Consider the following 24,575-nt stretch of genomic DNA (forward strand, 5'->3'; position numbering starts at 1 on the left):
CACTCATCCCCTCAGATAATTCGATTCGCGAGGAGGGTTCTGAGGAAATATGGTGATGACAATGGAAGCAGTTTCCTTCGCTCCACTCGTTTTCAGAAAGTCAATCAGGCTTTCAAAGGGTAGTCTCTGAGCTCCTTCCTCATCCAGGGCCTTCTCTTGGTCCAATAGTTATTAGTGAATACCAATGCCAGTCTTCTTCTCCCGATCATTGCTCTGGGGATCCGAACGGTACGGCTAATCCTACAGCAGGTCCACTGCCTTCAGGCGGGTCACCCCATCCGTCTTCAATTGGATAATGCCATGGCTGTGCCATACATCAATCATCTAGCAGGTACCCACAGTCAAACGCCATGGCCGAGTTACCTCACGCTCTCTGGGTGGTTTCACATTTGCATTTTTTTTTTTTTTTGCGTTTCTGCGGTAAAAAACGCAAAAAAGCATGCGTTTTTCCCCTATATTTAACATTGAAAACGCATGCGTTTTTTTGTATGCATTTTGACTCGTTTTTGCAACGCATGCATTTTTTTCTGCATGCGTTGTGTTGCAGAAATGCAACATGTAGTATTTTTAGCGGCGTTTTTTTTGCAGCAAAAAAAATGCATTGCAGTCTATGTAAACGCATGCGTTTTTAACCACATGCGTTTGCATGCGTTAAAAATGCATGCGTTTAAAAAAAAAAAAAAACACTGATAAACCACCCCACACCATAAAATTGATAAAGGGATCCTACCCCTAACCCTAATCCCTTTAAGGGTAGGGGTAGGGTTTGGGTTAGGATCCCTTTAGGGGTAGGGTTAGGGTTAGGATCCCTTTAGGGGTAGGGTTAGGGTTAGGATCCCTTTAGGGTTAGGATCCCTAACCCTACCCCTAACCCTAGCTCTTTCTGTTTATAGTGGGTTTTTTACTTTATTTTGATGATTGGCAGCTGTCACACATTTATCTGCATGCGTTTAAAAAACGCAAACGCATGAAAAAACGCATTTAAATGCGTCAAAACGCCGCGTTTTTTTCACCACATGCAAAAACGCATGCGTCAAAAAAACGCAGCGTTTTAAAAGCATGTGTGAAACCAGCCTCTTATGGGCCGAGATCTATCATTCGGTGATCTCGGCAGTACATATCCCTGGAGTAGAACACTGGGCGGCAGATATTCCACCTTCAGGGTTTCTCCTCAAGTACTTCAGTGGCAACTTACCCCCGGAAGTCTTCCATCAGATCTGCCTTCACTGGAGTACTCCAGATGTAGGTCAGATGGCATCCAAACTGCACGCCAATGTACTCGAGTTCAGGGTTCGACCTCGAGATCCAAGAGCATCGCAGTGCATGCTCTGTTCTTCCATGGTACCAATTTCCATAACCCCTCTTCCACTACTTCCGAGATCTTTTTGGAAGCAGGAAGGGCCCCCGTGATCCTGGGACACCTGCACTGACCATGTCAGGATTTCTCGCTTGCGGTACTAGTATTTTTCTGTCTTATTGCAACAAAACTGCAATTATGGACTTCCTCTCAGGGAGTCTTTACCTATGGTTCTTCCTTACCGCATACCGTTAGATCTTTGGGACCTTTATGGTCCTGGGGATCTTACAGTAGACTCCTTTTTTGATCCGGGCAGATTTTACTATCAGGGAAGGTCGCTTCCTTTTTTCTCTGCGTTCTTGTCATCCTGATGAATCTTCAGAGCTTGCCGATCTGTTCTTTCAGACTTTTTTCCTTATTACCATCAAGACAAGGTTGCCCTCAGGCCATCCCCTTCCCTTGTTACCAAGGTGGCATTGTATTCCCACTGTTACATGGGGCATCGTCCTTCTCTCATCTGTTTTGGCTCCAGTCCACAAAACGGAATGGGTTCTCCATAATCTGGATGAAGTGAGTGCTCCGAGTATGTACGTATCGAGGACGGCGTCCTTCCGAAGGTTGGACACTTTATTTGGGCTTCCCAACGGTAAGAAGAAGGCTTCCTGATGGTCACAGGAAGGTTTTAGCCGTTTTCATCAGACATGCTAGCCTGGTGGATTCGTTTCACCATCCAGGAGTCCTTCCGTGCTAGATGTGAGCCTATCTCCCTGTCTGAGGGCTCTAGGCACCAGACGTCGGCAAGCACAGCTGCAAGATTCCTCCAGTCCGCATGCATTCTTGATGCACTACAGTTCCCACACTTCCATAGATGTGAGTCTGGGCAGGCGGACTCTGCAGGCCGCGGTGGCGCACTTGTAAGTAGCAGTTACACAGGGCCTGATCTATTGTTGTCCCCACCCAGAGACCGCTTTGGGACATCCCACGGTCTGTGTCCCCCAATGAGGCAATGGAGAAATCGGGATTTTTGTGTACTCACCGTAAAAGCCTTTTCTCCGAGCCATTCATTGGGGGACACAGCTCCCACCCTGTTATTAGCTTGTTTTTATAATTTGACATGCTATACTCTAATATATAATCTGACATGCTATATGCTCATATGTTATTGATCTCCTACTACTTTTGCACCGAACTGGTTAGCTGAGAGCCAGCAGGAGGGTGTATACTGCAGGGGAGGAGCTAACTTTTTTTGTATCACTGTCAGCCTCCTAGTGAATGGCTCGGAGAAAAGGATTTTACTGTGAGTACACAAAAATCCCTATTTCCTGGCCATATATGATTGGTATGTGCAGCAAAAAAACAGTTCTGAACTTCAGTGGGGGGATAAGTGGAATAAGACCATGCATTCCTATACATTCTGTGTAAAAGGACAGATGCACTGATTTTTAGTTTTACAAGCTTTGTTTAACCCCTTCCCGACCTGTGACACCACGTAGGTCTCATGAAAGTCGGTGCCAATCCGACCTGTGACGCCTATGTGGTGTCATGGAGGGATCCCGTCCCTGCAGATCGGGTGAAAGGGTTACCTCCAATTTCACCCGATCTGCAGGGACAGGGGGAGTGGTACTTCAGCCCAGGGGGGGGTGGCTTCAACCCCCCGTGGCTACAATCGCTCTGATTTGCTGTTAAAAGTGAAACAGCCAATCAGCGATTTGTAATATTTCACCTATGAAAACTGGTGAAATATTACAATCCAGCCATGGCCGATGCTGCAATATCATCGGCCATGGCTGGAAACCCCGATCTGCCCCCGCCACCGATCTCCCCAGTCCTCCGTGCTGTGCTCCGATCCCCTCGTGCTCCGATCCCACCCACCCCGTGCTCCGATCCCCCCTCATACTTACCGAGCCTCCCGGTGTCCATCCGTCTTCTCCACAGGTGCCGCCATCTTCCAAAATTGCGGGCGCATGCGCAGTGCGCCCGCCGAATCTGCCGGCAGATTCGTTCCAGGTACATTTTGATCACTGTGATAAAACCTATCACAGTGATCAATATAAAAAAAATAGTAAATGACCCCCCCCCTTTATCACCCCCATAGGTATCGACAATAATAAAATAAAGAAAATATATTTACTTTTATTTTTCCACTAGGGTTACAACTAGGGTTAGGGCTAGGGTTAGAATTAGGCTATGTGCACACAGTGCGGATTTGGCTGCGGATTGGCCGCTGCGGATTTGTTGCAGTTTTCCATCAGGTTTACAGTACCATGTAAACCTATGGAAAACCAAATCCGCTGGGCCCATGGTGCGGAAAATACTGCGCAGAAACGCTGCGTTGTATTTTCCGCAGCATGTCAATTCTTTGTGCGGATTCCGCAGCGTTTTACACCTGTTCCTCAATAGGAATCCGCAGGTGAAATCCGCACAATAAACACTGGAAATCCACGGTAAATCCGCAGGTAAAACACAGTGCATTTTACCTGCGGATTTTTCAAAAATGGTGCGGAAAAATCTCTTACACAAATCCGCAACGTGGGAACATAGCCTTAGGTATAGGGTTGGAATTAGAGTTAGGGTTGGAATTGGGGGTAGGGTTGGAAATAGGGTTAAGATTAGGCTTGTGGTTAGGGTTATGGTTAGGGGTGTGTTGGGGTTAGGGTTGTGGTTAGGGTTGGGATTAGGATTAGGGTTGGGATTAGGGTTAGGGTTGTGTCGGGGTTAGGGTTGTGGTTAGGGGTGTGTTGGGGTTAGGGTTGGGATTAGGGGTGTGTTGGAGTTAGTGTTGGAGTTAGAATTGAGGGGTTTCCACTGTTTAGGCACATCATGGGTCTCCAAACACAACATGGCGCCACCATTGATTCCAGCCAATCTTGCGTTCAAAAAGTCAAATGGTGATCCCTCCCTTCCGAGCCCTGACGTGCGCCCAAACAGTGGTTTACTCCCACATATGGGGTACCAGCATACTCAGGACAAACTGGGCAACAACTATTGGGGTCCAATTTCTCCTGTTACTAGTGTTGAGCGATACCTTCCGATATTCAGAAATATCGGTATCGGATTGGTCGGCCGATATCGAAAAAATATCAGATATCGCGGATACCGATACCCAATACCAATGCAAGTCAATGGGAAAAAAATATCGGAATTAAAATAAACCATTTCTTTCCTTGTAGGTTAATTCCACATGAAGGAAAACAACTAATAATAACGTAGAATGTATCGGGGGAGGTGGAGGAGACATTAAAGGCATAGAGGTTTAGCCCAATCAAATGGAATAGCAGGAATTAATTTTTTTTAAGACGTTCGGAGTTACAAAGATATTGACTATGTTTAGATTTTTTATATTTTGTCAGATATTTGTTTCACTACTTCCATGCTCTGCACCTTTTTTTTTACTTCTCCCACACTTTCTTCATCATCCTCAGCAGCAGCATCTTTTTCATCAACATCTTCACCTTATTCATCTTCTTCTTCACCTTCCTATTATTCTTTTTTAAAAAATTCTTCATATTCTTCTTATTCAACTCTTATTCTTCATATTCTACTTCTTCATTTTCTTCTTCATCATATTCTTATTTGTGACAGGCATTCCTGTAGTTGTTATCTATAAAAGTTTGAAGATTACACCTTCTGTTCTGCTTGTCACAAAAGATTTACAACAGGATTTGTCCGCGTTCAGTTTTGTCTGCAGCAGCAGGTATTTTCCAGGGGCACCACGAGGAGGAACGGACTCACCCCCATACACTGCTTAGTCTTCTTCTGCTTATAATTTAGATAATATCTTTTGTTATGATTTTTAGTCTTATGCTTAATGTTCTTCTGCTTTTTTGTTCTGCAGCTTCTTGTTCTTTTGCTTCTCAGTCTTCAGGGTCGTCATCTTTAGGAACTGTAGCAGGAGGTACAAGAAGGCTGAGGAACTGCCGAGAACCAGCTTACGGTACTGGAACCCGGATGGCTACCCGAAGGTAGAAGGGCCAATGGAACGACTGAGGACCAGCTGACGGTACTGAAACCCGGTTACTAAGCAGGAGGTACCCGTGTGAGAAAGCACTACCAAGGACCACCTGAAGTTGGTGGAACTCGGATACCCAGAAGGAGGCACCTAAGCCAATGGCTCTGCCCGGAACCAGCTGACTGTGCTGGAACCAGGATGGGGAGCAGAAGGTACAAGAGCAAAAGACACTGCCGAGAACCAGCTGACTGTACTGGAACCCAGATGGCTACACGAAGGTAGAAGAGCCAATGGCACGACAGAGGACCAGCTGACGGTACTGAAACCCGGTTACTAAGCAGGAGGTACCCGTGCCACAAAGCACTACCAAGGACCACCTGACGTTGGTGGAAATCGGATACCCAGAAGGAGGCACCTAAGCCAAAGGCTCTGCCCTGGACCAGCTGACAGTGCTGGAACCAGGGGGACCTAGTCAAGATTGTGTTCCCAAGAACCAGCTAATGGTGCTAGAACTCAGATAGGCAGCAGAAGGTTCACAGGAAAAGAAACAATAGCTAGGCCGCGAGCCGACCGGAGTTACCGAAAACCCACAGTCCTACAGGGGGAGATTGTCCTCTTGGCACTACTGAACCAGCCTTGATTGCCACTTCCCGCAGCCCACATATGAAGCACCTAAACTGCAGGCACCATGGAGTCGGCTAACCCGACCGCAACACGACAGGACAACGTTTTGGAGTCTAAGTGACCTTGACACTACCCGGAAACAGCTGACGTGCTGGAACCAGACTGGGCAGGAGGGAGTACCCATGCCAAAGACACTTCTGAGCAGCAACTGTTGGTGTTGGAGCCCAGGGTCATTGCTAGAAACTGACTGTAATAATTGCCGCACACACAGCTGGGGATCAGCTGACGCTACTGAACCCCAATAACAGAGGAGCAGCTGTTAACTGTGCAGACAGCACTTCCGGGCAGCAACTGGCGGTGTTGGAGCCCAGGGTCAATGCTAGAAGCATATTGTAGGCCGAGGCCTAATTGGAGGCAGTTTAAAATCTGTTATTCCAAGGTCTGAGACAAAGGCATTCCTGAGTGAGAGGGGAGGGACAACGGGTGGCTTTGCAGGATTGGTCACCTGCAGTTTAAAGCCACACCCTGCCCACCATTAGTATCAGGTTGCCCAGTCTCTATCATAGGCTTTGTTTCGGGTAGGAGTGAAGCAGAGGGGGGAGAACAAGGGGGGGTCGCAGCTGCATTGTGAGTATGTGTAGAAAGCCATGTCCTTCTGAAACTACATTCACAATATGACATTTTTGGGCATTATCGTGACAGCAGCACAGGGACATAAAAATTCTTCAGTGAAGCTGGCAGCTAATGTGAGCCATCTCACATTACGGCTGTATAGCAGGGGAGAGAAAGAGTGGCTTAGAATTCCAGCCTTGTGCTGGCAGGCAGGGGAAACTGCAACTGAGAGCCCTGTATGTGTAATTGAAGTAATCAGGACTTCTTCCTATTTCCTGACATATGCACCGTGGTATCAGTGGCCCAAAGGCATTTAACCCCTTAAAAACATCAACTACTTATTTAAATCTGTGAAAATGGGCTGTTTGCCCACTTTGATGCCAGTTCTGGTGCCCAAAACCCATTTGGGCCAGGCTGGAGGGTCCTTCGGTTTGATGCAGGGCATTACTATTGTAACAACCCTGCTGGCATCACTGCATGGCCTTCCATTCCCCACCTGTCACATCAACTCACTCACCCAGTGCCATGCTGTGAGATCTGTCTGCTGCCGGCTCCATGCCATGTGCTCCATGGCCGCTTGCTCTGTGTACACTTCCTGGCTGTGTGCATAGGGGGGCGGCGCTAGCAACTCCGGATTCTTATTGAGACTGTGTGCACCTCCCTAAAGTGCTCCTGGCCAATAGCCTTGAGGCCCCTGATACTTAAGGCATCCTCATACATTGGAGGACGCCTGAGCAAACTATTTCCCTCAATTAGCACTTGCTACTGAGCTGCCAGGACGTGTCTGTTTCCTGTCTCAGAGGGCTGCAATTAGCAGGCCTTAATCTGTGTTCTGTTTGTGTGTCCGTTCCTGTCTGAACTCTGGTCTATGTCCGTTCCTGCTCCTCCTTTGTCATTAGTCATTTCCCACTGCTGTGTACCTCCGCCTTATCTTTCTGCTCTGTTCACCACTGTCTGTGGCTCTGCTTCTCTCTGCTTTCTACCACAACCTGTGGTTCTGTGTCTCTCAGCTTTGCTCTCTGTAACTTTGCTCTGCACTCTGACCTTGCTCTACCCTCTGTGGCTTTGCTCTCAGCTCTGCTCTCTGTAACTTTGCTCTGCACTCTGACCTTGCTCTACACCCTGTGGCTTTGCTCTCAGCTCTGCTCTCTGTAACTTTGCTCTGCACTCAGACCTTGCTCTACACTCTGTGGCTTTGCTCTCAGCTCTGCACTCTAACCTTGCTCTGCACTCTGTGGCTTGGCTCTGCTCAGCTCTCGCTCTGCGGCTCCGCTCCTTGCGGTTCTACCTGGCTCTGCTCCTTGCGGTTCTACGTCTCTTGCTCTTGGCTCCGCCTCCTGTGTTTCTGCACGTGGCTCCGCCTCCTGTGTTTCTGCACGTGGCTCCGCCTCCAGCTCTTAGCTCTGCCTTCTCCTTCTCTGCTCTTAGCTCTGCCTTCTCCTTCTCTGTTCTTAGCTCTGCCTTCTCCTTCTCTGCTCTTAGCTCTGCCTTCTCCTTCTCTGCTCTTAGCTCTGCCTTCTCCTTCTCTGCTCTTAGCTCTGCCTTCTCCTTCTCTGCTCTTAGCTCTGCCTTCTCCTTCTCTTAGCTCTGCCTTCTCCTTCTCTGCTCTTAGCTCTGCCTTCTCCTTCTCTTAGCTCTGCCTTCTCCTTCTCTGCTCTTAGCTCTGCCTTCTCCTTCTCTGTTCTTAGCTCTGCCTTCTCCTTCTCTGCTCTTGGCTCTGCCTTCTCCTTCTCTTAGCTCTGCCTTCTCCTTCTCTGCTCTTAGCTCTGCCTTCTCCTTCTCTGCTCTTAGCTCTGCCTTCTCCTTCTCTGCTCTTAGCTCTGCCTTCTCCGTCTCTGCTCTTAGCTCTGCCTTCTCCGTCTCTGCTCTTAGCTCTGCCTTCTCCTTCTCTGCTCTTAGCTCTGCCTTCTCCTTCTCTGCTCTTAGCTCTGCCTTCTCCTTCTCTGCTCTTAGCTCTGCCTTCTCCTTCCCTGCTCTTAGCTCTGCCTTCTCCGTCTCTGCTCTTAGCTCTGCCTTCTCCTTCTCTGCTCTTAGCTTCGCCTCCTGTGGTTCTACTTTTCATCCGCTCTACCTCTGTTGAGCAACTTGCCGTACAGGTCTCTACCTGTTTCTATATACTCTCCAGTCTGAACAGGTTCTTACCGGTTTCCATACACCCGCCTGTATACCAGTTCCTACCAGAGTATCAACCCTGTCTGCCTGAGTGCCAGCCGTGCCCGCCTGACTGCCAGCCGTGCCTGTCTGCCTGTATCTCCAAGCCAGTCTGCCCGTCAGGGCCTCTGCCGGTTATTGTGGTGTGTACTCCATTATCCAGTCAGGTCTTTATTCATCTTTTTGTCTATACATGTGTGGTCTATCTTTTTATCCCCGGGGGGCTTATTAGTTATTTATGTTATCATATAAGAGGTCATGTGGTACATAGTTATTTTGCATTATACTTTGCCATATTATACAATGTTTGTTTAAGATATGCAATTGCTGACCTCTGTTATGTCTGGTGGGATCTTCTGGGTTTGGTGGGAATTTGTAGATGTTTTTAAATTGTTGCATCAATAAAAGTTTGCCTTTTTATATCTGTATTCATTAGAGGTGTGCGGTATTCTGGAGTGGTCCTTTCTTTATCTCTTTTTTGCTTTTCATGTCTTATTACCATTCCTCTGCACCCCTCCTGCCTGAACTTGTGCAATAGTAGTGCACCAGTGTTTGCTTCATGTTCTTGTTCTACGTATTCAAATCTGTGAAAATGGGCTGTTTGCCCACTTTAATGACAGTTTTGATGCTCAGAACCCATTTGGGCCAGGCTGGAGGGGCCTGTTTTTGATGTGGGGCTCCCTGTTCTATATGGATACACTGTGGTATCAGTGGCCGAAAGGCATTTAACAGGTGCATACCAAAAACCCTATGTGCCAAATTAACCTATGCCTATGCCTATGGTAGATATTTTAGTCGTATTCATCTCTGCCTATTTTAGATTTTTTTTTTTACCATTTCATTTTCTTAATTTAGTTTTCCTTTCCACTTCACTCCATTTGAAGCAGAGTAACCAATTTATTTACATATGTATTTATTTGACATAAAGTTGCAATACATGAATGTAGGGGTTACATTTTTTGGAAACGGAAAAACGGTTTTGAGCTCCGTTTTTTTTATTGGAATATGTTCATATTAGTACAACAACGTTATCTTCCAAGTTTCATTAGGATCTTTTTAGGGATTCAGTCTTTATGCGCCATATTCTGCCATATCTATGCCTAGTGTGTTATCACGGCTGGAAACGGAAAAACCGTTTTGAGCTCCGTTTTTTTATTGGAATATGTTCATATTAGTACAACAACATTATCTTCCAAGTTTCATTAGGATCTTTTTAGGGATTCAGTCTTTATGCGCCATTTTCTGCCATACCTATGCCTCCAGTGTTATCACGGTTGGAAACGGAAAAACGGTTTTGAGCTCCGTTTTTTTTATTAGAATATGTTCATATTAGTACAACAACGTTATCTTCCAAGTTGCATTAGGATCTTTTTAGGGATTCAGTCTTTATGCGCCATATTCTGCCATACCTATGCCTAGTGTGTTATCACGGTTGGAAATGGAAAAACGGTTTTGAGCTCCGTTTTTTTATTGGAATTAGTTCATATTAGTACAACAACGTTATCTTCCAAGTTTCAATAGGATCTTTTTAGGGATTCAGTCTTTATGCGCCATATTCTGCCATACCTATGCCTAGTGTGTTATCACGTTTGGAAACGGAAAAACGGTTTTGAGCTCCGTTTTTTTTATTGGAATAAGTTCATATTAGTACAACAACGTTATCTTCCAAGTTTCATTAGGATCTTTTTAGGGATTCAGTCTTTATGCGCCATATTCTGCCATACCTATGCCTACAGTGTTATCACGGTTGGAAATGGAAAAACGGTTTTGAGCTCCGTTTTTTTTATTGGAATAAGTTCATATTAGTACAACAACGTTATCTTCCAAGTTGCATTAGGATCTTTTTAGGGATTCAGTCTTTATGCGCCATATTCTGCCATACCTATGCCTACAGTGTTATCACGGTTGGAAACGGAAAAACGGTTTTGAGCTCCGTTTTTTTTATTGGAACTAGTTCATATTAGTACAACAACGTTATCTTCCAAGTTTCATTAGGATCTTTTTAGGGATTCAGTCTTTATGCGCCATATTCTGCCATACCTATGCCTACAGTGTTATCACGGTTGGAAACGGAAAAACGGTTTTGAGCGCCGTTTTTTTTATTGGAATTAGTTCATATTAGTACAACAACGTTATCTTCCAAGTTTCATTAGGATCTTTTTAGGGATTCAGTCTTTATGCGCCATATTCTGCCATACCTATGCCTATGGTAGTTTTTTTTTCTAAAGTTGAATTTTTTGAATCTATTTTTTCTTTCCACTTCACTCTATTTAAAAATAAATTAGCGGAGGTTAAACTTTAATTGCGTTTTCAACAAGGCAAACCCATACATTTCTATATAGTAACTTTAAATTTGAAATAAACACTGAATCCCTAAGAAGATCTTGATGAAACTTTGAAAATAATTTTGTCATTAATATGAACTTTTTCCAGCAAGAAAAACAGAGCTTTAGGCCGGCGTCACACTCAGCTTAAGATAATACGGTCCGTATATTACGGCCGTAATATGCTGAAAAGTCCCCAAAATAGTGGTCCGTAGCTCCTCCGTAGGCAGGGTGTGTCAGCGTGATTTGCGCATGGCATCCTCCGTATGTAATCCGTATGGCATCCGTACTGCGTGTTTTTCTCGCAGGTTTGCAAAACCAACATACAAGGATATACAAGGGATCCATGTGTTAAAAAAACAAAACAAAACATATATACTGTGTGTATATATATATATATATATATATGTCAGTAGACACATATATGTATATATATTAATATTTCATACAGCGCGAGATAGCTTTAAAGCCGGTAATTCAATTGCTGGCTTTTGCTATCTCCTTCCTAAAACCCGACATGATATGAGACATACAGTAAACCATCTCATATCCCCATTTTTTTTGCATATTCCACACTACTGTTAGTAGTGTGTATATGCAAAATTTGGGTGTTCTAGCTATTAAAGGGTTAAATGGCGGAAAAAATTGGCGTGGGCTCCCGCGCAATTTTCTCCGCCAGAGTAGTAAAGCCAGTGACTGAGTGCAGATATTAATAGCCTGGAGAGGGTCCATGGTTATTGGCCCCCCCCTGGCTAAAACCATCTGCCCCCAGCCACCCCAGAAAAGGCACATCTGGAAGATGCGCCTATTCTGGCACTTGGCCACTCTCTTCCCATTCCCATGTAGCGGTGGGATATGGGGTAATGAAGGGTTAATGTCACCTTGCTATTGTAAGGTGACATTAAGCCAAATTAATAATGGAGAGGCGTCAATTATGACACCTATCCATTATTAATCCAATTGAATGAAAGGGTTAAAAAAAACACACATTATTAAAAATTATTTTAATGAAATAAAAACAAAGGTTGATGGAGTATTTTATTCTACGCCCAATCCAGTCACTGAAGACCCTCGTTCTGTTACAAAAAAAAACATAATAAACCAACAATATCCTTACCCTCTGCAGATCTGTAACGTCCAACGATGTAAATCCATCTGAAGGGGTTAAAATAATTTGCATCCACGAGCTTTGCTAATGCAATGATGCTCATGGCTGCAAAAACCCCGGAAAATGAAGGTAAAGTAGGTCAATGACCTATATTTACCTGCATTTGCGGTGAGGCGCCCTCTGCTGGCTGTTCATAGATCGTGGGAACTTACCTAGAAAGCTCCCAGGCTTTCTAGGAAGTTCCCACGATCTATGAACAGCCAGCAGAGGGCGCCTCACCGCAAATGAAGCTAAATATAGATCATTGACCTATATTTAGCTTCATTCCCCGGGGTTTTGCAGCAAGGAGCAGCCTGCATTAGCAAAGCTCGTGGATGCAAATTATTTTAACCCCTTCAGAAGGATTTACATCGTTGGACTTTACAGATCTGCGGAAGGTAAGTATATTGTTGATTTATTATGTTTTTTCTTTTACAGAACGAGGGTCTTCAGTGATTGGATTGGGCGTTAAATAAAATATTACAACAACCTTTGTTTTTATTTCATTAAAATAATTTTTAATAATGTGTGTTTTTTTTTTAACCCTTTCATTCAATTGGATTATTAATGGATAGGTGTCATAATTGACGCCTCTCCATTATTAATTTGGCTTAATGTCACCTTAAAATAGCAAGGTGGCATTAACCCTTCATTACCCCATATCCCACCGCTACACGGGAATGGGAAAAGAGTGGCCAAGTGCCAGAATAGGCACATCTTCCAGATGTGCATTTTCTGGGGTGGCTGGGGGCAGGTGTTTTTAGCCAGGGGGGGGCAATAACCATGGACCCTCTCTAGGCTATTAATATCTGCCCTCAGTCACTGGCTTTACTACTCTGGCGGAGAAAATTGCGCGGGAGCCCACGCCAATTTTTTTCCGCCATTTAACCCTTTAATTTAGTAGATAGAATGGCCAAATTTTGCAGATACACACTACTGACATTAGTAGTGTGGAATCTGCAATAAAAAAAGGAGAGAAGACATGGTTTACTGTATGTAAACCAGGTCTCATATCATGTCGGGTTTAGGAAGGAGAAAGCAAAAGCCGGTAATTGAATTACCGGCTTTCAAGCTGTATAGCGCTGGAAGAAATATTAATATATATACATATATGTGTCTCACTGATTATATATATATATATATACCTATTCGATGTGTACACATTTGTTCTACCTATTGGACTGTAAGCTGTCAGTGTGATTTTACTGTACACTGCACTGAATTGCCGGCTTTTCTCTCTAACACCGCTGTGTATTTCTCGCAAGTCACACTGCTTGTCCGTGTGTAATCCGTATTTTTCACGCTTCCATAGACTTTCATTGGCGTATTTCTTGCGCAGTACGGTGACAAACGCAGCATGCTGCGATTTTCTACGGCCGTAGAAAGCCGTATAATACTGATCAGTAAAATACGGCAGATAGGAGCAGGGGCATAGAGAATAATTGTGCCGTATTTTTTGCGAGTTTTACGGACGTAGTTTCTGCGCTCTTACGTCCGTAAAACTCGCAAGTGTGACGCCGGCCTTAGACCGTATATATATAGTTTTTTTTCTTTTTGGGACACATGGATCATTTCTATAGCGGTATGTTGGTTTTGCAAGCCTGCGAGAAAACCACGCAGTACGGATGCCATACGGATTACATACGGAGGATGCCATGCGCAAAAAACGCTGACACACCCTGCCTACGGAGGAGCTACGGACCACTATTTTCGGGACATTTCAGCGTATTACGGCCGTAATATACGGACCGTATTTTCATACGCTGAGTGTGAAGCCGGCCTTAGGGATTCAGTGTTTATTTCAATTTTAACCCCTTAGTGACGAGCCAAATTTTTGAAATCTGACCAGTGTCACTTTATGTGGTAATAACTCTGCAACGCTTCAACAAATCCCAGTGATTTTGAGATTGTTTTTTCGTGACACATTATACTTTATGATAATGGTAAATTTAGTTCAACATTTTTTGTGTTTATTTATAAAAAATATCAAAAATTTGAGAAAAATGTTAAAAAATTAGCAATTTTCTAAATTTGAATGATTATCCCTTTAATCCAGATAGTCATACAACAGCAAACCATTAATAAATAATATTTCCCACATGTCGGCTTTACATCAGCACCATTTGTAAAATGTTATTTTATTTTGTTAGCATTTTAGGAGGTTTAAAAATGTAGCAGCAATTTTTCATTTTTTCAAAGAAATTTACCACATTTATTTTTTTAGGGACTTATCCATGTTTGAAGTAACTTTAGGGGTCCCATATATTGGGAAACCCCCAAACGTGATTCCATTTTAAAAACAGCACCCCTAAACATATTGAAAACTGCTGTCAGGTAGTTTATTAACCCTTCGGGTGCTTTACAGGAATTGATGCAAAGTGGCATGACAGAAATCAAAATGTGTATTTTTACCACCTAAATGTTGCTAACTTCTAAACAGATTACTATAGTCGACAGACTCTAAGGCCGCTATTTGGTCATGAATTGCCATCACAAACATCAGGACAACAAAATCATGATCTGAGGGCACCAATTGGGATAAAGAAGAAGCCCCCACATTCTGTTAACCATTTATAATGATGTAGTCACTATTGACAGCAGCATCTAAGGGGTTAAACAGATTTGGACGGTGCAAATACTGATCGTGGCTGATACAGCAAGTTGTCAGCTATAGTGTACAACCGACAGATGCTGGATTGTCATCTGTATGGGGAGGCTATTCTCTTATATCTCAGGTCAGTTAAAAGACGTATTGGCGGTCATTAAGGGGTTAAAGTTACTATATAGAAATTTTACAACCAAGACACAGAATGAACAGTGGACGGCATTAGAGAAGCACAAATCAGTATGGACCTTGACTCTTTGAAGGATATCCGAAAAACACACAGGTGGCACGACTGCTCTGGGTGTGCGGTGCTCTGCACTGATAAGCAATCCACAGTAAATTAAATGAAACAAGAAAAGAACACAGTGCGGCACTCACCCTTTTGAAGCTGTGTAATCGTGCTCTTTATTGGAGAAAAATATATAAAACATCCGTTAGGACATCAGGTCTGCAGGAGGGTGCGGAGGTGGAGTGTGGACGACGGCCGTTTCGCACGGTATGTGCTTCAACGGGTCCAGTATATATATAGAAATGTATGGGTTTGCCTTGTTGAAAACGCAAATAAAGTTTAACCTCCGCTAATTTATTTTTAAATAGAGTGAAGTGGAAAGGAAAAATAGATTCAAAAAATTCAACTTTAGAAAAAAAAACTACCATATGCATAGGTATGGCAGAATATGGCGCATAAAGACTGAATCCCTAAAAAGATCCTAATGAAACTTGGAAGATAACGTTGTTGTACTAATATGAACATATTCCAATAAAAAAAACGGAGCTCAAAACCGTTTTTCCGTTTCCAACCGTGATAACACACTAGGCATAGGTATGGCAGAATATGGCGCATAAAGACTGAATCCCTAAAAAGATCTTAATGAAACTTGGAAGATAACGTTGTTGTACTAATATGAACATATTCCAATAAAAAAAACGGAGCTCAAAACCGTTTTTCCGTTTCCAACCATGATAACACACTAGGCATAGGTATGGCAGAATATGGCGCATAAAGACTGAATCCCTAAAAAGATCCTAAGGAAACTTGGAAGATAACGTTGTTGTACTAATATGAACATATTCCAATAAAAAAACGGAGCTCAAAACCGTTTTTCCGTTTCCAACCATGATAACACTGTAGGCATAGGTATGGCAGAATATGGCGCATAAAGACTGAATCCCTAAAAAGATCTTAATGAAACTTGGAAGATAACGTTGTTGTACTAATATGAACATATTCCAATAAAAAAACGGAGCTCAAAACCGTTTTTCCGTTTCCAACCATGATAACACTGTAGGCATAGGTATGGCAGAATATGGCGCATAAAGACTGAATCCCTAAAAAGATCTTAATGAAACTTGGAAGATAACGTTGTTGTACTAATATGAACATATTCCAATAAACAAAACGGAGCTCAAAACCGTTTTTCCGTTTCCAACCGTGATAACACACTAGGTATAGGTATGGCAGAAAATGGCGCATAAAGACTGAATCCCTAAAAAGATCCTAATGGAACTTGGAAGATAACGTTGTTGTACTAATATGAACATATTCCAATAAAAAAACGGAGCTCAAAACCGTTTTTCCGTTTCCAACCATGATAACACTGTAGGCATAGGTATGGCAGAATATGGCGCATAAAGACTGAATCCCTAAAAAGATCTTAATGAAACTTGGAAGATAACGTTGTTGTACTAATATGAACATATTCCAATAAACAAAACGGAGCTCAAAACCGTTTTTCCGTTTCCAACCGTGATAACACACTAGGTATAGGTATGGCAGAAAATGGCGCATAAAGACTGAATCCCTAAAAAGATCCTAATGGAACTTGGAAGATAACGTTGTTGTACTAATATGAACTTATTCCAATAAAAAAAACGGAGCTCAAAACCGTTATTCGTAATACTTACCAAAGTGATGATGGGAGAGCCTGGTGTTGCAGCTTGACTTCAGATATGCCCCAGCCAGCATGTCCACTTACTCTGCATTCTGTGTTTGCTAGGTTACTGGATGTGTGAGAGGAGGGTTTATAAACTATCTCATGGTAGACAATATTAGGTAGGTTCTCATTGCGTTACGGCAATCCGTTTAGCGCTAAGCGCTAGCGGATTGCGCTAACGCAATGTCTTTTTAGGGGTCGCGTTAAACGTCCCCGCTAGCGCTAGCTGCAAGTAGCGTCCGAGTCGCGCCACAAAAGAACGGCATATCGCTAGCGCGTGCCGAAAATGGCACGCGCTAGCAATGCGCTTTAACATTGCTGGCAATGGGAGCGCTAACGGACGCGTTGCACGGCATTAATTTCGCCGTGCAACGCTGTTAGCGCTCACCCGAAAACGAAATGAGAACCTAGCCTTAATATTATCTCATTCAAAACATCCCCCTCCCTCTCTCAGTTCAGGTACACAGAGAAGGGAGTTGTAAGGCTATGTGCACACGTTCAGTAAAAACGTGAAAAAAACGCTTACATATGGTTCCCAATCATTTCAATGTAAATCTGCAAAACTTGTGCAAATGTTGCAATTTTTTTCCGCAAAAAAAAACATGTTCATTAATTTTGCGGAATCGCTGATTTCCCGCACACTGTAAAAAATCTACCATTGGTATAGACAAATATGACTAAAAAAAATCTACCAGAGGCAAAATCTACCATAGGCATAAGTAAATATGTCACATAGGGTTTTAGTATTTTCCCATTTAACACCTTAAAAACATCAGTTACTTATTCAAATCTGTGAAAATGGGCCGTTTGCCCCAGGGCTGTGGAGTCGGTAAGCCACAGTTCCGACTCCGACTCCTGGATTTTATCAGGTTCCGACTCCGGCTCCGACTCTGACTCCTTCATAAATGGCCAATTCGTAACAATAAATTTACTGTTGTCAAATATTAACATCGTGCTTATTCAGTTTCTCACCATCATATACTGTAAGTAATCAGACCACTTAGAGCAAAAACTATATTTATTAGAATACAATTCGAATATAGCAAATAACTTTTATAAACTTTTCTAAACTCTTGTAAGTTAATATGCAATAAACACTGTTATGCAGTTAATAAGAAGAAATCTATAAATTTGTCCTCAGAAAAAGTATTGCCTCTGTCAGATCCTCCTTCATGGATGCCCTCAAATCTGATCTAATTATTTTGAGAGCAGAGAACAACCTCTCTACACTAACTTGGGTTGGTGGCAAAGCAGTAACCACTCGGGCAACATCTCTGACAATGTCAGGATACAGAGGAATCGCTTGTTGCACTGTTATTTTTGATGAACGGTCAAATTTCTCAATTTCTTTTAGTGCACAGGAAAAATTCTGCTGAAATGTACTGGCTGTGTTCTTATCTGCTTATCACTGTTGTTCATAGTTTGATAGAACATGTATATTTGAGTAACATTTATAAAATTCATATGAAAGTTCAATTATGAAATATTAATACATTTTTTTTTTTAAGTCGGAGTCGGTACATTTCTACCGACTCCGACCAAAACTAACTCCGACTCCACAGCCCTGGTTTGCCCACTTTGATGACAGTTCTGGTGCCCATAAACCATTTGGACCAGGCTGGAGGGAACTGGGTTTGATGCAGGGCATCAATATCTGTGTGTTTTAAGTGTCAGATCAGTGGCCCAAAGGCATTTAACCCCTTAAAAACATCATCTACCCATTCAAATCTGTGAAAATGAGCCGTTTGCCCACTTTGATGCCACTTCTGGTCCCCAGAACCCATTTGGGCAAGGCTGGACGGACCTGGTTTTGATGCAGGGCATCACTATCTGTATATTTTATGTATCAGATCAGTGGCCCAAAGTCATTGAACTCCTTAAAAACATCAGTTACTTATTCAAATGGCCAAAATTGACTGCCCACTTTGATGTCAGTTCTTATGCCCAGAACCCATTTGGGCCAGGCTGGAGATACCTGGTTTGGATGTGGGGCGCCCTGTTCCATATGTCTGCAGTGTGACATCAGTGGCCTAAAGGCTTTTAACCCTTTCTGAAACGCTCTTTGGTGCCCACTTTGATGCCCATTTTTGTGCCAGTTTTATTGTTTTTGTAGCCGTTTTTAAGTGTATTCACATCAGGGCTCCTCGCTGCATTGTGTTTGATTATTGTGATGCTTATTTTTTGTTGTTAAACCTATAAAAAACAGAAAAGAAAAAAATGCCGAATAAGAAACTGACAAATAAGAAATCAACTTCAGCATCATCCGAAAATCTAAGGGCGAAACATAATTTAGATGCAAAACAGCTACAATGACACTGATGGTGGGAACTTAGCGTTGTAAAGCAGCTACTGCCCAAACCCTGATCTGACATGCTGGGATTTGTGGTCCTTGGTGATCTATGGTCGGCCCCAGGCCTGCTGATGGCGCCTGGTCTAGAGCATGGTGAGGACATCCATCCCCAGAGCCCGCCATGAGCCACACACTGCCGCAGTAACAGGACCCCCATACATGCCCCCTCCTGCCGCTGCCCGGGTCACCCGCAGACACTATGCTGAGCGCAGCGCAGACGGTGGACGATTGCGCCGGTCCCAAGTGCTGGGGAAGACTAGTAACAGAGCGCCCCCTCTCCTAACATCCGGGAACGTGCAGAGGAGGGCACTACAACGCTCAGCTGCTGTAAGCAGTGTGGGGTTAATGGTGATACTGCTGCGCATGCACGGATTCCGCACGTGCTCCACAGTATCTGCCGTAGCAGGCCCTATACACGCAGCGGCAGGGGCCGCCATCGCTAGCGCACTAGTCTGATCACGTGATCCTGCCACGGGCGGCGCTTCCTCCAGAGTCGCGCACACTGTTACGTCACTGAGGAGCGCTGCACGTGTCTGACAACTTCTTAAAGGAGCTGCTGTGCGGAGACGTGTGGGCATCTAGGTAGGTGGCCCTGCGTGTGTGCTCAGCTAAGGACGGGCCGCGTCCGGGGTGCTGTTTCCTGCCTCTCCGGGAGGTTCGGTGAGTGAGGGCCTGTGTGTGGCCACCGGCTGGGAGCTGCTCCTGTCAGGGAGGTGGCACAGGGGAACAGCAGCTAGAAGAGCCCCAGCATGCTACTCGGGCATTGGTGAGGCAGAGTCTGCACGAGGCTGAAGTTGGTTTCTTATTCGGCATTTTTTCTTTTCTGTTTTTTATAGGTTTAACAACAAAAAATAAGTATCCCAATAATAAAAGACAATGCAGCGAGGAGCCCTGATGTGAATACACTTAAAAACGGTTACAAAAACAATAAAACTGGCACAAAAATGGGCATCAAAGGGCACTGAAGAAATGCCTTTGGGCCACTGATGTCACACTGCAGACATATAGAACAGGGAGCCCCACATCCAAACCAGTTATTTCCAGCCTGGCCCAAATGGGTTCTGGGCATCAAAGTGGGCAGACAGTCAATTTTGGCCATTTGAATAAGTAAGTGATGTTTTTAAGGGGTTAAATGCCTTTGGGCCACTGATACCACAGTGCATACATATGGAACAGGGAGCCCCACATCAAAAACAGGTCCCTCCAGACTGGCCCAAATAGGTTCTGAGCATCATAACTGGCATCAAAGTGGGCAAACAGCCCATTTTCACAGATTTGAATAAGTAACTGATGTTTTTAAGGGGTTAAATGCCTTTGGGCCACTGATCTGACACTTAAAATAAACAGACAGTGATGCCCTGCATCAAACCTAGGTCCATGCAGGGCATCAATGTCTGTGTATTTTAAGTGTCAGATAAGTGGCCCAAATGCATGTAACCCCTTAAAAACATCAGTTACTTATTCAAATGTGTGAACATGGGCTGTTTGCCCACTTTGATGCCAGTTCTGATGCCCAGAATCCATTTGGGCCTGGCTGGAGGAACCTGGGTTTGATGCAGGGCATCAATATCTGTGTATTTTTTTTTTTTTTGTATCAGGTCAGTGGCCCAAAGTCATTTAACCCTTTCTTCAGCGCTCTTTGGTGCCACTTTGATGCCCATTTTTGTGCCAGTTTTATTGTTTTTGTAGCTGTTTTTTAAACGTATTCACATCAGGGCACCTCACTGCATTGTCTTTTATTATTGTGATGCTTATTTTTTTGTTGTTAACCCCTTCACCCCAAAGCCTGTTTTCACCTAAGTGACAGGGCCAATTTTTACAATTCTGACCACTGTCACTTTATGAGGTCATAACTCTGAAACGCTTCAACGGATCCTGGTGATTCTGACACTGTTTTCTCGTGACATATTGTACTTCATGATAGTGGTAAAACTTCTTCGATATGACTTGCATTTATTTGTGAAAAAAACAAAAATTTGTCGGAAATTATGAAAATTTAGCAATTTTCAAACTCTTAGTTTTTATGCCCTTAAATTAGAGAGTTATATCACATAATATAGTTAATAAACAACATTTCCCACATGTCTGCTTTACATCAGCACAATTTTGGAAGCATAATTTTTTTTTGTTAGGACGTTATAAGGGTTAAAAGTTGACCAGCGATTTCTCATTTTTGCAACAAAATTTGCAAAACCATTTTTTTACGGACCACCTCACACTTGAAGTGACTTTGAGGGGTCTATATGACAGAAAATGCCCAAAAGTGACACCATTCTAAAAACTGCACCCCTCAAGATACTCAAAACCACATTCAAAAAGTTTATTAACCCTTCAGGTGCTTCACAGGAATTTTTTGAATGTTTAAAAAAATTGAACATTTAACTTTTTTTTCACAATTTTTACTTCAGGTCCAATTTGTTTCATTTTACCAAGGGTAACAGGAGAAATTGGACCACAAAAGTCGTTGTACAATTTGTCCTGAGTACGCTGATACCCCATATGTGGGGGTAAACCACTGTTTGGGCGCATGGCAGAGCTCGGAAGGGAAGGAGCGCCATTTGACTTTTCAATGCAAGACTTGCTGGAATTGAGATCGGAGCCCATGTCACGATTGGAGAGCCCCTGATGTGCCTAAACAGTGGAAACCCCCACAAGTGACACCATTTTGGAAAGTAGACCCCCTAAGGAACTAATCTAGATGTGTGGTGAGCACTTTGAACCTCCAAGTGCTTCACAGAAGTTTATAATGTAGAGCCGTAAAAAAAATTTTTTTATTAATTTTCACAAAAAATGATCTTTTTGCCCCAAATTTTTTATTTTCCCAAGGGTAAAAGGATAAATTGGACCCCAAAAGTTGTTGTGCAATTTGTCCTGAGTACGTCGATACTTCATATATGGGGATAAACCACTGTTTGAGCGCATGGCAGAGCTCGGAAGGGAAGGAGCACCGTTTGAAATGCAGACTTAGATGGAATGGACTGCAGGTGTCATGTTGCATTTGCAGAGCCCCTGATGTACCTAAACAGTAGAAACCCACCACAAGTGACCCCATATTGGAAACTAGACCCCCCAAGGAACTTATCTAGATGTGTTGTGAGAGCTTTGAACCAACAAGTGTTTCACTACAGTTTATAACGCAGAGCCGTGAAAATAAAAAATATTTTTTTTTCCACGAAAATATTTTATCCCCTATGTTTTTATTTTCCCAAGGGTAACAGGACAAATTGGACCCCAAAAGTTGTTGTCCAACTTGTCCTGAGAACGCTGATACCCCATATGTTGGGGGGAACCACTGTTTGGGCACACAGGAGAACTCGGAAGGGAAGGAGCACTGTTTTACTTTTTCAAAGCAGAATTGGCTGGAATTGAGATCGGACGCCCCCTGATGTGCCTAAACAGTGGAAACCCCCAATTATAACTGAAACCCTAGCCCTAGCCCTAACCCTAGCCCTAACCCTAGCACTAATGGGAAAATGGAAATAAATACATTTTTTTACATTTTATTATTTTTCCCTAACTAAGGGGGTGATGAAGGGGGGTTTGATTTACTTTTATAGCGTTTTTTTGGCGGATTTTTATGATTGGCAGCTGTCACACACTAAAAGACGCTTTTTATTGCAAAAAATAGTTTTTGCATCACCACATTTTGAGAGCTATAATTTTTCCATATTTTGGCCCACAGAGTCATATGAGGTCTTGTTTTTTGCGGGACGAGTTGACGTTTTTATTGGTAACATTTTCGGGCAGATGACATTTTTTGATCGCTTTTTATTCCGATTTTTGGGAGGCGGAATGAACAAAAACCAGCTATTCATGAATTTCTTTTAGGGGGGGCGTTTATACCGTTCCACGTGTGGTAAAATGGATAAAGCATTTTTATTCTTCGGGTCAGTACGATTACAGCGATACCTCATTTATGTAATTTTTTTTATGTTTTGGCGCTTTTACACAATAAAAACTATTTTATATAAAAAAAATAATTGTTTTTGCATCGCATTATTCTGAGAGCTATAACTTTTTTATTTTTCTGCTGATGATGCTGTATGGCGGCTTTTTTTTTTGCGGGACAAGATGACGTTTTCAGCGGTACCATGGTTATTTATATCCGTCGTTTTGATCGCGTGTTATTCCACTTTTTGTTCGCCTGTATGATAATAAAGCGTTGTTTTTTGCCTTGTTTTTTTTTTTTTTTTTTGCGGTGTTCACTGAAGGGGTTAACTAGTGGGATAGTTTTATAGAGCGGGTCGTTACGGACGCGGCGATACCAAATATGTGTACATTTATTATTTTTTTTTTTTTTTTTTTTTTTTTTTTTTACATAAATAAATGGATTTATTGGGAAATGTTTTTTTTTTTTTTTTATTTGGGGATTTTTTTTAATTTTTTTTTTACACATTCTATTTTTTTTTTTTTTACTTTCTAACATTGTCCCAGGGTGGGACATCTCTGTATTAGATCAGATCGTTGATCTGACACTGTGCATAGGACACTGTCAGATCAACGATCTGACAGGCAGCTTAGCTGGCTCTCCAGCGCCTGCTCTCAGCAGGCGCCGGCTAGCCAGGTCACTTCATGACCCGGAAGGAGTCCGGCGGCCATCTTGGATCCGGGGACTCCTTCCGGGTCACCGGAGCAACGCGCTCTCATTGCGTTGCTCCGGTGGGAGAGCGCAGGGAGCCCCCGTCCCTGCGCGATCCCCCTCTATGCCGCTGTCACTACTGACAGCGGCATCAGAGGGGTTAAATGCCCGCGATCGGCGATAGCGCCGATCGTGGGCATTGCTGCGGGGTGTCAGCTGTCGTATACAGCTGACACCCGCACCCGATCACCGCGGCGCTCAGCGCGAGACCGCGGTGATCGGTGCGCCGTACTAGTACTGCTGCTGGCACTAATGCAGTGCCGGCAGCGCAGTACTAGTACGGCGCATGTCGCGAAGGGGTTAAACCTATATAAAACAGAAAAGAAAAAATTGCCAAATAAGAAACCAACTTCTGCCACGTGGCGTCTGCGGGGTTTGTTCTTGGTGTGGTGCGCTGACCCAGGCTTGTCATGCCGGTATATCATCTTCACTAGAGGGGGAGTTTAGTTGACTACCGTATTTTTCGGACTACAAGACGCACTTTTTTCCCCCAAAAAAAAGGGGGGGAAATGGGGGGTGCGTCTAATAGTCGCAATGCAGGCTTACCGCGGTGGCAGAGGAGCGGCGGCAGAGGTGTGGCGGCAGAGGAGGCGCAGTAAGCGGGGTCCCTTTCTCCGGTGAGGTGATGCAGCAGCCCGGTATGCAGCAAAGCTGGGTGAATCCTGTTGTTATCGGTGGTGGCGGCCATTTTCCTGAGGCCGCGCGTGCGCAGATGGAGCGCTCTGCTTCCTGGGGCTTCAGGAAACTGGCCGCCACGATCTCCATCTGCGCACGCATGGCCTCCCGCGGCCATTTTCCTGAAGCCCCGGGAAGCAGAGCGCTTCATCTGCACACGCGCGGCCTCAGGAAGATGGCCGCGCCCACCGATAACAACAGGATTCACCCGGCTCTGCTGCTTACCGGCTGCTGCATCACCATACCGGGGAAAGGGACCCCGCTTACT

General features: G+C 43.8%; 1 protein-coding gene across 2 annotated transcripts in view; it reads left to right on the forward strand.

Moving 5' to 3' along the window:
- The first annotated feature begins 19,450 nt into the window (after positions 1–19,450).
- RCC1 (regulator of chromosome condensation 1) overlaps positions 19,451–24,575 on the forward strand; it is a 72,716-nt gene continuing 67,591 nt past the window's right edge. Inside the window, exon 1 of one of the 2 annotated variants that reach the window (XM_069756693.1) lies at positions 19,451–19,575. The gene's annotated coding sequence lies outside the window, so the exon portion shown is untranslated. Of the gene's footprint in view, positions 19,654–24,575 lie in introns of both variants that reach the window. The other variant, XM_069756694.1, reaches the window with a different exon arrangement.

The sequence above is a fragment of the Ranitomeya imitator genome, chromosome 3 (assembly GCF_032444005.1).
Source record: "Ranitomeya imitator isolate aRanImi1 chromosome 3, aRanImi1.pri, whole genome shotgun sequence".
NCBI lineage: Eukaryota > Metazoa > Chordata > Amphibia > Anura > Dendrobatidae > Ranitomeya > Ranitomeya imitator.